Consider the following 14255-nt stretch of genomic DNA (forward strand, 5'->3'; position numbering starts at 1 on the left):
TTTATAGCAGCATTATTCATAATAGCCAGAGTCTGGAAACAACCTAGATTTCTTTCAATTGAAGAATGGATAAAGAAAATGTGACATATTTACACAATGGAGTACTACTCAAAGGTTAAAAAAAAGACATCATAAAATTTACAGGCAAATGGATGGTATTAGAAAAAAACATCCTGAGTAAGATAACCCAGATGCAAAAAGAAAAATATGATATATACTCATAAGTGGACATTAGACATAAAGCAAAGGATAACCAACCTACAGTCCATAAACCCAGAGAATATAGGAAGCAAGAAGAAGAAGCCTAAGAGAGACAAACATTCATCTCCCCAGGAAGGGAAAGTAGACAAGATCTTGATAGACTGGCAGTGTGTTGTGGTGGTAGGAGGATTGAAAAGGGGACAAGGAGTGCAGAGAAGAGAACATGAGGGATTGGGAAGATTAAGTTGGATAAATCACAGATAGGTAGAGAAAGGAAGGAGATACCTTGAAGGAAGGTGTCATTGTAGACTTAGTGAGAATCCAGGTACTAGAGAAACTTCCAGGAACCAACAAGGATAAACCCAGCTAACAATCTAAGCAATAGTGTAGAGGGTACTTAAACTGATCTTTCCCTGTAATCAGATTGATGACTATTTTGTCATCATAGAACCTTCATCTAGTAAATGATGGAAGCAGTTGTAGAGATCCACAGCTGAGCACTTGGACGAACTCCTGGAGAACATTCTTAGAGAGGAAGGAGCAATATGAGCTCCTTCAAAAAAAGGAACCATTGATCCAGATGACTATGATATTTATTTTAATAAATGCAGTGACAATGAACTTATGGATGTTTACCAGGATATTAAATCTCTTAATATCCTGCCATCATTAACAAGCACGGCACACAGAACTTGATTAAAAATGTTCATCACACTTTTTTCATAAATATCTCTTGTATTTGTCCCATCATTCATAGATTTTTTTAATGTAATGTGCAGTAGCAGAGATGTAAGAGTTTGACAGAGGAATCCCAAAACTATATAAACTTCCTAGGAAGCCAGAATAAAATAAAATTATGGCTACTTTCTCCAGGTTTAGAGAATTCAATCACTCATATAGTCCTTGTTTATATCATCTACTTCAAAGAAAAGTAAGAGAATCATTATTATAAAAACAAACACAGAAATAGTCTTTTAATATCAGTAAGAATAAAGTAAAATTTCTAACTTTAAAAGATGATCTATATGAGAGAAATAATTCCAAGATTCCTGTGCTTACCCATTTCATTTAGGCTCAGAAATCATCCAATATACATCTACATAAATACATAGACTTGGGCACAGTGGACATTGAAAATTATTTTGAGAAATTCATAGAATAGACCTGGTTAGACAAGATGAACAATGAAGAGGTGATGAATGTCTTTTCTGGGTTAAATTGGAGCATTTGAACATTGAGTTTTTCTTGCAGAATCTGCCCAAGTTCTTTGATTTGTCTAGAGAAGACTTTTTGGAACTATCATTAATAAAGATCCAGACATAGAAAGACAATTATCACATGTACTCACTAATAAGTGGCTTTTAAACATAAAGTAAAGATGACCAGCATACAAATAACAATCACAGAGAACTTAGACAACAATGAGGACACTAAGAGAGACATATATAGCTCTAATATATATGGGAAGTAAAAAAAGACAAGCTCTCCAGAGTAAATTGGGAGCATGGGAACTTTAATGGAGGGTGGAAGAGGGAGGGGAGAGGCAGGGAGGGAAGCATAGAAAAATGTAGAGGTTAATAAAAATCAATGAAAGGGCGGGGAGATCTGCTTCTGTCCATGGACATGTAAAATGAGACAACAGGGAGGCTTTGACTGATATAGCCATCATAAAGATGTTGAAGACTATTATGTTTACCACTTGTCACAAGCACAATTTTCTTTTTTTCTGTCTTTCATCCAGCAAGGTAGGACAAATAGGACTCTGTTTTGAGGTTGACTTTCCTCTATATAAGAAAATGGTCTTATGTAGAAAATTGGTGACTCTACCACACTGCTTTTCACTCACTGAGCCACTCTGAATCCATGAGTCTAGTGTCATTATCAGTATGATTACTATTCAGAAATGAAGAGTCTGAGCTTCGAAGATCACACCTTAAAAAAACAAACAAACAAACAAACAGAAAAACTACAAAACAGTTTGATAACACCAGAGACTGAAACTTGAATCTTTTGTAACATTTTCTTAAAAGTAACATGTTAATATGTTATTACTGAGAGTGTGTGAACCAGTTTTGGAATAACCATGATGTATACCAATAACTTTACTTTTGAAAATAGCTGTAGATGATTGGATATCCTTGGTATGACCTTAGGTAGGTTTTTATCTTGGAGCGTTGGAAGAAGAAAAACACTAGAAAATTATTAACATATATGGTTACCAGTAGACACATATATGTAGCAGGAAAGACATTTCCCAAGAACTGCATTTTCTCTCAATAATAGAGCTTGTATTTTCTAACTGGCCTCAACCAGTTCCAATCTAGTTTTTCTAACAGAACTTTATATTTGTAGTGTAACAGATGTTTGGAGATGTAATTGTTTGTAATAAGCATGAGTAGAGATGAACATTTTGCCTTATGAAACTGTTCAAATGGCAAGAAATCACAGTGATCCAAAACAGGTCCTTTTAGAGAACATTAAAAGATTATTTTAATACTATGTTTCTTGATTATTTCTCAAAACCTTTTTAAGTATTCAGACCTGTAATTTCAAAATTGTTCTTTTGCTTTTTCATTAAATGCATGAAAATTTTAGTGTCTTTGTGTTACTTTGAAACATATGAGAATGTTAGCTTTGGTTTATTATTTTTATCATTGCAAACTTTGATAGTACAATGTTTCCAGATTGGAAGTGTTATGCACAAACTAGATTATAGTTTTTTAAAGAAAATGGCTTTGGAAATATAACGGTAGGTTCCTGAATAAAGTATAGCCCTTAGAAAATCTATTTTTAGAAAGAATGGAGAAGAACATGATATTATTCTCTGGCATAAAATTCCATAATTGTATTTTACTTGTGTATCTGTGACATATTATATAATAATATTGCCTTTTATTTGGAATTTCACTGTTTAATGTTTAGAAGCACAAGCATTTAGTTCGATAATGCTCACTCTGTTTTGACCAATGCTCTCATCACTTTTAAAACAGTGGAAATAAAATGAGTGGTTAAGTGTTTACAAAACTTGCCTGCAGTCAAATGTGAAGGTTTAAAATTACTTTTCATATACAATTCATCAGTATTGACTAAAGGAGGCAAAATTTGGAATGAAACAGATAAGTGTTCCTGTAAAAATGCTTCTAACTGTCCCCCACTCCAAACTGCAAATGACATAATAACATTATTACTATAGTGGATTTGTTTGGGAGCTTTGTTATAAAAGTGATTCTCTCTAATTTTTTCCCTTTTCCCTTATTCATGCATGCCCAATTGCTGCTCAAAACTATTCTTGTCTATACACTTTTTTTCCATGTATGGTATTCCATGAAATAATGCCATGTCAAGGTTTCTTTCCCAATTTAATGTCATTTAGATATTGGACTGCTCATCTACTAGAATTCTGAGAAATAAATTTGTTCACTTATTTATTTACTCAGTATGATGTTTAGGTTTTGTCAATTTGGCATAACAAGAGCTACTTGGGAAGAGGGAACCTTAGTTAAAGAATTCCTTAGAAGATATTGGCCAGTGGAAATATCTGTGTGCATTTTCTTAATTGGTAGCTGAGATGGGAAGGTATAGTCTGCTGTGTGTAGTGACATAACTAAGTAGGTGGGCCTGAGCTATATAAGAAAAATAACTGAAGAAGATGTGAGAAATAAGCCAGTGATCTGTGTACTCTGTAGTCTCTTAGTTCCTGCCTCCAGGTAACTGCTCAAGTTCCTATCTTGAATTCCCCCAAAACTGTTTATAACTTGGGAAGTGAAATAAGCCCTTTTCTCCCCATCCAGATTTTGGTCATGGTATTTAACACAGCAAGAGAAAGAAAAACTAGAACACCTAGTGCTATTCCATTATGTTACAATAGTGTGAACTTAGTTATTATTTTTTAAATTGAAATATATAACAAATTAGGAAACATATTCAGTAAGAGTTGATTTTTGCCCTATTACTAGAACATTAAGGAATTGGATGAACCCTTTAATCGATTTTCATAACAAGAATACAATTATGTATTTAATAACCACATGAAACAATGCTTCACCTAAGATATTGTTTAGCATTGTGCTTATGTCAAGCTAAATTCAGTCCAGATATTTTCCTTTAAATACTTTTAAATACATATATTCTTTATGCAGCAAGATGTCTCAGCAGCAAAGGCATATGGCAAGAAGCTTGACAAACTGCTTTCAAGCCCTGGTAGGAAGCTTGATCGAACACATGGTAGGAAGAAAGACCAAACACTCACACGTTATTCTGACTTTCACATCCATGTTATTGCAAAGCATAAGCAGGTGAGTGCACACATATACATAAAAATAAATCAATAATGGATTTTTTCTTTCAAAACTTGATACATATGTGGTGTATAGAAAGAAATGTAAGTATATAGTGGTTTTTTATCATATCCCAAAATTTTGTCCTTTATCCCTTTCCTCTTGTGCTACACACTTTCTTCTTCCCAGCATGTCCCTCTTTTATTTTCATGTCTTTTTTGCTTGGTTTTTGGACTACACTTAATTTTATTATAGGTTCTTGCATGAGAATGTATTGAATGTTATTTACTTGAGCAAGACCTCATCTCGACCAGAAAACCTTAACTGTGTGTAGATAGTTATTCCCAGTCCTGTTTAGGTCTTACACAGTTGAACTACAACTACTGTGAGTTCATGAATGAAATAGACACATAATATTAAGAAAATTCTTTTTCTCAGAAGCCCTAGACTTCTATATTCTTTCTCCTTTACATTCTGTGATGTTCCTTGAGCATTGAGGAACATGCTATGTTGCTTTTATTCTGAGAACTCAATAGCCATTTTTCTTAGCACTTTGATCAGTTATCAATGTCTGCAATAATCAGTGTTCCCAGAAAAAAAATTCTGTGACTAAGGTTGAAAGCAGAACAGATATATTTCTTTTTAAACACAACCTGGTTTGGAAGGACACCAGATTATTTTACCAAAATAACATAATGTACTAGGGTCTATGATATTATGAGCTATAGGTTATTAAGGTTCTACCTTCTAACTTAATCTCTCTAATTCTAGAACCAAAGTTTTAGTTTGTTCATCAAGACAAGCTTAGCATCCAGTTATGCTAGGGCAATAACTAGTGTTTTTTGCAGTCCTCTGGGCTCCCACAATCAATGTTACAGGGTGGTATCTTTCATTGCATGTTTTTAAATTGCCTATTGTTTCTGAGAACATATTATCTGCCCATGCAGGATATAGAGCTACAAATACTTTTTAATTATGACTTTTAGTTATCCATGTGCATTTCTATATAGTTTTGTAAAAAAAATCTGTACAATGATTTTCATAGTTATTAAACTAATTCATTTTCCCATCATCAGAGAGCAAGTATTTCCTTTTTTCATTCTGACCAACATTTGGTTTCATTGAATTTCTTGATGATAGACATTCTGACTACAGTGGGATAGAATCTCAAAGACAATTTTAACTTGCAAAAGTTTACTGGTTTGTTTTTAAAATCTGATAGAATTACTCAATAAAACTATCCAAGCTTGGCCAGTTTTGATTAAGAGATAGATTCTAATGCTTCCATGTTATTGATTTTTATGGGATTTTAAACATTTTTGTCTCATCTTGTTTTAAATTAGGTAGCTCATATTCATGTAGTAATATATATTCTGGTATATATTTTTTTAAAAATTACCACCTCACAATTTTCTGAACATTGTTATTTCTAACAATGTATACATTTTCCTGTCTAATTTTAACCATTCAGGCCTTTTATGTTTCTTTTGATTAGTTGTCAAGGACATATTACTTTTTACTCACGTTTTCAATGAATTATTTCATTGATCTTTGTTCTGTTTCATTTTTATTTGATTAATTTCAGTTCTCTTCCTACATATTTCTTTCAATCTTCTATGTTGTGATTTGTTTTGTTCTTGTTTGTCTAAGGTGCTAATATACAACATTAAGTTGTTTGATTTATTTTGTAATGTTTTCACTTGCATCTTGAACTTGCCTCTTAGTATAGTTTTTATTATTTTGCGATATATACTATCCATTCCTACTCCCCATGAATTTTGTCATGAGTGAATGTTGAATTTATCAAGGTCTTTCTGCTTGCATTGTATTCCACAGGTTCTGGAATACTCCTCCTTCTTTCTTATTTAAGCTAAGAAATGACATTCTGATTTGCACATTTTTATTTTCCATTTTGATTGAGAGCTTATTTAGGAGGTTCCCAACCTTGAGTTCCATGGTGATAGTACCTTTTGCTCATTAGAAACTATGCATTCAATATACACATACATATATATATTTATATCAACATAGAAACAAATTAAATATTTTTGATGCAAGAGAACCAGATATTGAAGTTTGACATTAATTAACTTAATCTACTAATTGATTTGCCTAAATAATTATAGTAATTTGACAAAGTGTGTCTAAAACCATTTCTTCAGAAAACAAAATTTTGTAAAAGTGCATACTTGGTTAAAATATACCATTTTATGATAACATGAATTACTCTGTAAGTTCTTATTATGTCCAAATTTAAATTGATAAAACTCAAATCATTCAATGATTTATGAAAGTTATGGATTCAACTCAGTATCCAAGCATTTTTCAGATTTACTTAGGTCATAATATCCAAGATCAATAAATAAGTGACACCTCATGCTGATAAGTATGTGGAGTAAGAAGAGTACTCTCATTCACTGCTGGTGAGAGTGTAAACTTGGATATCAACAATGGAAATGATTGTGGTGGCTTTTTGTGAATCTGATAATCAATATACCTTATTTTCCAGCTTTACTACTCTTGAGAGGTACACAGAGAACATTTATAAAATTTTCACTGATTCATAGTTCCAGTGCTTTCTTATCCAGGATCTCTTATCCTCATTATTTTGGAATTATATCATGGTATGCTTTTCTGCTGGACCCTGTACAGTCATGTCCTTTTTCTATGTCCTTTTTCTAGTCTGTCTCACATTCTTCTTGTCTGTCTACTACTGTGCCATAAGCTTTAGTGCAAACTTTACATGTATAGTCTTTAATGGGAATTTAAGATTCAAATTATAATGTTATGATACTAGAATTCAAAATGTCTTTGCATACCTTTGTTTTATTTAGGGTTACTATTCCTTTGATGAAACACTGTGGACAAAAGCAATGTGATGTGGAAAAGCATTTATTTGTCTTCTATATCCTAAGTCACTGTCCATTGAGGGAAGCCAAGGTAGGAACTCGAACAGGGTCAGAATATAAAGCAGGAGCTGATACAAAGATCATGTAGAAAGGTTGTTTGTTCTTCATTGCATGTTTAGTCTGATTTCATGTAGCACCCAGGACCTCTAGCCAAGAGATGACTCCAACTACAAGTGAACTGGGCCCTCCAAAGTCAATCACTGATTAAGAAAGTATCCTATAGGTCTGCCTACAGTTCAATCTTATTGGACACTTTTTTTACTGACTTTCTCTCCTCAGGACTTTAGGTTGTGTGAAGTTGAGATAAAACTATCAAGCACAACCTCACAATAAAAATACATTTAATGTATCAATACATTTTCCAAAAGACTTAATTTTTCCAGTATCACTTAAAATCTAAGCCTCAGACCTCTTTCTTGTGTAATGGCAAACTATGAAGCCTTGAAAAAAACAATAGAAAAGAAAGTTGAATACTTTTATTATATACAGGCACAGGGTAAATATTCACCATCAGAAGAAACAAGATTTATAAAAGAGGACCATAATTAAGATAAAAATCCATCAAGGAAATCATTAAACTTTATTTCTATGTGTAGTATTTATCCCATACAATAATAGAGCCCAACTCCAATGTGCTTGAGCAACCATATTTCTATGGCATTGCCAAATATATCTCACATAACCTCTCTTGCCTTGTTATAGACACTGTCTACCACTTTGTTGGGCAGTCATTCCATACCCTAGGCTTCCCTACCTGAATGGGGCCTCCAGTGCATCTTCTACTGTATCCTCACAGGTTATCACCACCTCAGGATTCCATATAGACACTGAAACACTGTCACACAGTGCCTAATCTCCAAAGTTTTTCTTTGAAATCTTGTTGAAAAGCTCTGTTACTGAAGAACTATAACATCTTACAGGCCTGCAAAACTACCATTATTTGGACAATATCAACATCTATTACTTACTGAGCATTAGTCACATTTTTAGGAACAGTAATACTGTGAAGAACCTTGGTGGCAGCTTGATGAAAATAGATCCTTGAGAAGACTCAGCAGGAACCACTAAATGTGAGAGAGAACACCCTGAATGAAGCAGTTTCAAAGCACTGATAACTCAAACTTCATTTGTCATTGAAGGCAGAAAAATAGAGCAATTTTCCAGCATAGACCAGTCCAGATATCAACCTATATTTCTTCTAGCAAGTGAAGAAATTTGGCCCTGCTTCTGAGGATCACTGCTCTCACTTTCTTCTTTGTACTTACCTTCAGGAACCCCTCATCAAACTCGCAGCCTGAGTGCCAGCATCAGCACAATGCCAGGACTCAGCGTTTTTATAGACAACTGTATTGTTTTCTGAATAAGTGGATAAACAGCAGAAATTAAATCTGAGAGGAACAATGTACAAGAAGCTATTAGGATAATCATAGACTGTTATTGTTCATTATTATGATGCTTTCAAGTCATCTTTTGTTTTATAGAGATGCAAATGACATGGCCTCTCTTTTGTTGTGTTAATCCTTATACCAATCATATTTTACTCATCTACAACTTTAAATACACTGTTTTTGCCAAATACAAGTTATTTCAAGTCATTGTACTCTGCCTTGTTTGTTAATCAGTTTCTCATATTATATGTAATAAACTAAACCAGTAATATGTATATCATGGTCTGAATTCTGTGCTGCATTTCAATTACCTCTATTAGAGAAATTCATCCATCATCTCTAAGTATAAATCTTCAAAATATGGCAAAATGTAATTTCTAAATTTTCTTGTCTTGTAACATTATTTTGAAATATTATCTTAAGATGTATTACATTTGTTTATGCTGTGTAATTTTTTTAATAATGTCAAAATGTGTCTCATTCTTTTATGTTACATTTGTTTAACTTTGTGAAGCTGTGATTCTTTGCCTGTCTATAACACCTGTTGTTCTAATAAAGAGCTTAATGGTCAATTTTGATGCAGGAGAAAGGATAGGCAGAGGCTGGTGAGCAGAGACAATAAATAGAAGGAGAAATCTCATGCTGTGGGAGCTACTTTGCTCCTTTTGCCAATAGCCTTTGAGATACCAGCCCACTAGAGGACCACATCCCCTAACTCCACAAAGTTGTCCTTGGGCTTAGGGACATTATTTAGGGGTTGATTATAATTAGTATATGGTTGACGGTTGGGGAAGGAATTTTATAAGCTCAGGTATATATATGGAAAACTGGATGATGGGATAATAGACTGGTATTTGTGAGTTATTGTTTATAGATAATTGCATTGGCATAGATTTTTGTATATAGATACAAAGTTAAATTATATTGAATATTGTATGCATGCATTATTCTACCTCTGTTCAAAACATTTTTATGTATTGATATATAAATTGTATTGATATATATTTACCATATAAGAGTGTACATTTCTACCTCTGATTAAGATACTTATATCTTGTTTATGTACTGATACATTTCTACCTCTGATTAAGATACTTATATATTGGTTATGCAGTGGTATACATTGTTTACATTTGGAGGTCATTGTTCTCATTTATTGCATAGTTGTTTATTCTCTTTGTCTTTAAGTTTGATAGGTATTAAGAATTGTAGTTCAGTACTTATCTATGTCTATCATATTTATAGTTAGACTAGTAAGGTTCTTTAGATACACAGGGATTACATTTTGTATAAATAATCTTCAACCTTTTCAAAGAGATTTAGATAATGGCATTTAAGCTAATTTAGAGTTCTGTGGTAAGTTAGACACAATCACTCCTGACAACACCTATCGATTCCCAAGAGATTGTTGAGTACCAAAGACACTCCACTTGGAGTTTGTCTTCTTCTTGGCAAAACGGGCCTCTGGGTAAGGAACTGCCAATACCTCAGCTACTGACAAAATACATAGTATCTGAAAATGGATAAGGAGATTTGTTAAATTTTGCCAAGGCAGGGTAAGACAGTTTTTAAATATTTCTTGCCTTTAAAAGTTATGTCAGTTATGTAGGTCTTAGCCAAAGTTGGTTGTTTCAACGCTGCAAACGTGACTTTCTTGGGTTGATTGCCTCGGTAGCCAGTTGTCTCTATGATTTCTTGCATATTTTGGAAGTTGTTTGATTGCACTTCCTAATTACTCAGGTAATATTATTTCCCTTCTCAGATCTTCGATGGGGTTGAAGACTAGATAAATGTAGCTACTTTCCTCTCATGACTTGGCCAAGTTATTTATCATACAAGAGTTAAGATAGAATAAGATATTTATTCTTATTGTACATAATTTTGTAGTAGGTTTAGAACTCTCTCACTTAAACAAAAGGGGGGTACTACAGGAGCTACTTTTGCTCCTTCAGCCAATAGTCTTTGAAATACCAGCCCACTGGGGTGTGGTATCTTTTGCTTTAAAAATAAGCAGAGGCAGCCCTCTCATTCTCTCTTGCTTGCTTCGGATTCCACTTCTGGCTATTAGATGCTTTTCCTGGTTGTGCAGGAGGCTGTTGTCTAGGAAGGTGATCTGTAAGTTTTTTCCCTTTAAATAAGTAACCCTTTTATTAATCATAATTCCAAATTGGTGTGGGGTTGTTTTGTTTTGTGACTTACTCCTTTAATCAGAGGAAGAGGGACAAGCAATGTGGAACAAGGAGAGGAGGATATCAGGGCCCAGCTACCAAACTATATAGCAAGTCACAGAGAAAGAAGTAAAGAAAAATTTACAGAAATTGAGAAAGATAAAAGCCCAGAGACAAAACATAGATGGGATAATTTAAGGTATGCTGGCTTGACAAAGGCCAAGCTAAAGTCATTTATAAGAATGACTTTGTGTGTGATTTATTTGTTGGTTCACTCAAGAAAGCCAAAAAAGTAAAATGAGTAAAACAACCAAAATCACAACGTGAGTATCCTCTAGTCTTAACCTCTGTGGAATTATTTTTGTCACTTGAAGTTCATTAACCGTGTTTATATTTTAAAGTATATTTTGATCTTTGAATCTCCTAACAATATTGTCCATTAAACTCTGCTGATGATAGTCTATGACTTCTCTGTCTTATGATATAAAAATAACTGCAGTGGGAAAAAGAAGCTAGAGGTTTGATTATGAGAAGCTCATTCATGAAGAAAAATTTTAATATTGAAGTGCAGTTTATCAGACTGAATTTACCATAGGGTCTTCCTACTTATTTGCAACAGGATGATTTGATGAGGAAAACTGTCTGCTCTTATTTATTCTTACTTGTAAATTTTAACCCAAGTGAATTTTATTCTAACTAGCACTCTACCAAGAACTCAAACTGGCTCTGCTAGAATGTTTTGTTTCATTTTTTTAAATGTATATTAGATTATTCCATCTCAGGGTCTTTATACTTTCTCTCTCTTCATCACTCCAAGGTTTCCCTTCAAATCATCATCTGAGTCAGTCTCTTATTTATAGACAGGATTAAAATTCTACATTTGTTCACTTATCAAACTTGGAAATTTTTCAATATGTCCTCTTGATTTTCTTACTCTTTTTGCTTAGACTTTTCTCCCCATCCTTTACAATATCTTTGTCTCATTCTCCTCCATCCCTATTTTTTTCCATTTCTATCCCCCAATTCCTCTATGTATCTCTCTCTATTGTTCTAAATATTTAAATTTATCTCTTTGAATAGTTCATTGTCTCTTTCATCTATCATTATCCTCCTTAACTTTTAAATTTAGGTCTTCCATACCAGAAGATAATTTCCCTAATTCAATATTTTTGTCCCTCTCACATTTATAGGTACCTAGAATAATATCAGGCCAAAAACATATGCACATGATGCATACAAGTACATACATGCACAAATAGGCATGCACATACACAATACTGAAATATTGTATACTCTAGCTATGTATAGTATATAACTAATGTCACACTAGATGATTTATTTATGAAAATGCTTATTAAAATATGCTCAGCAATTTTTAATACTATGAGATGGGATATTTCTTTCTTTTAATGCTGATTATTAAGTTCCCAAGTTATGTCTTAGAATCCTGGAGATGATTTGCAACATTCAAACAGGGAGATTCTCTTTGTGCTTAGAAGAAGGTAGAGAAGAACAGAAGAAAATCTTAGTATTGAAAACATTGTATAGATGTTAGTCTGATAACATTCCAATTTTCACATTATATGGATGAAGAAATATCTTAACAATTAGATTAGTTTGTATGGAGTCTTGTGTTTCTTATGGTTGGCAGTACACTTTGGCACACATATGCACTAGAAATAGAAACATTAGGTAATCTTTATCAATATGTAAAAATGACAACATTCTGAATTAATTCATATTTGCTCGACATTATGAACCAATTTCTTTCCCCACATAATATTCTCTATGAAGGATAACATGTTCAAAGATGAAAGAAATATTATGGTGATTTGAAAGAGAATGCATCCCTTAAGTTTATAAATTTGAATACTTGATTCCCGCTTGCTGGACTGTTTAGGAAGGTTTAGTTGATGCATCCTTGTTGGAGGTAGTGTATTCTAGGAATAGGCTATGAAGCTTTCAAAAATCCATACCTTTCCCAGCTTACACTCTTCCACAAAATTGTAGATCCTGATAGCAAGAACTTAAGTACTGCTTGAGCACCATGCCTGCCTGTCTAGTGCCAAGCTCACCATCATGATGCTAATAAACTAACTTTCTGAAATTGTAAGCAAATCCCTAATTAAGTTCTTTCTTTTCTAAGCTGAGTTAGTCATTTTATCTTCAAAAAACAGTAAATGGGGCATTAACTAAGTCACTTAAAGATACAGTCCTTTATTTTAATGATTTAATTATTTAATCAATGTGCATAGGTATATATCTGTGTGTCCATATGTACGTGTGTGTGTGTGTGTGTGTGTGTTTGCATGTGAATGGGGGTGTCCATGAAGAAGAGAAGAGAGTAAAATGTGATGTTGTTTTTAAATTTGCAAATAATTTTCATGAATTTCCGAAATGATCACAAACATATTTCCATAGTATTATATATATATATATACATATTTCTATGGTATTATATATAATACATATATATATATAACTTTATATATATATATATTTATATATAAAGTTAAATCAGTGCTGTCAGTATGGAATATCACAAAATAATTGAATTGTAATGGTGGTCAGCTGTGAGCAATTCAGTGTGGGGGCTGGGAATCTGTCTTTCTGCAAGAGCAAATTCTTTTAGAGGATAAGCCATTTCTCTACCTATGCATGCAACCCAGCCTAGCCTATTGCCTTAAACTTCAGATTTTTAACCCCATAGAGTTGTCATGTAACAAAATGTGGGAGTTGGGAACTTTTAGTGTTGCTACACGTTTTCTGAATGTGCAAGGACCAAAACTTAACTCAAAACATAATTTTCGACAAATCTAAGGTGTTTATGTTACTGTTCATTCATGTTGTTTTTAGGGAGATCATTGCCAAACAGAACTAGAATCTAGGCACATGACATATTGGCTTTATGTTGTACATGTTATTGTACTATAAAACAAGAAACAACACTGCCTCAAATGTCTTGGCTCAGATGAAGGGTAATGTGTGTTAGGAACTGCATTGTGTTTTATTATACATAGAAAGAGTTTGGTTCTTATTGAAACATAATGGCTTAATTATGGAAAACAAAGGTTTTTAATACTTTCCTGTTGCTATTCCTAATCATACATATAGTATGGGGTACATATACTGAATTTTTGCAAAGATTAATTAAGGCTCTGAATAAATGAGTAACAGACACAGAAGCTAAAAGACTAGTTATTGAATCTCTGGCTTTTGAAAATGCAAACCTAGAATGCAAAAATATAATTGGGCCTTTAAGGTCCAATTAATCAGCATTAATGGATGAATGAATTCAGCCTACAATGAATT

Source organism: Myodes glareolus, chromosome X, assembly GCF_982192425.1.
Source record: "Myodes glareolus chromosome X, mMyoGla1.1, whole genome shotgun sequence".
Taxonomy (NCBI): Eukaryota; Metazoa; Chordata; class Mammalia; order Rodentia; family Cricetidae; genus Myodes; species Myodes glareolus.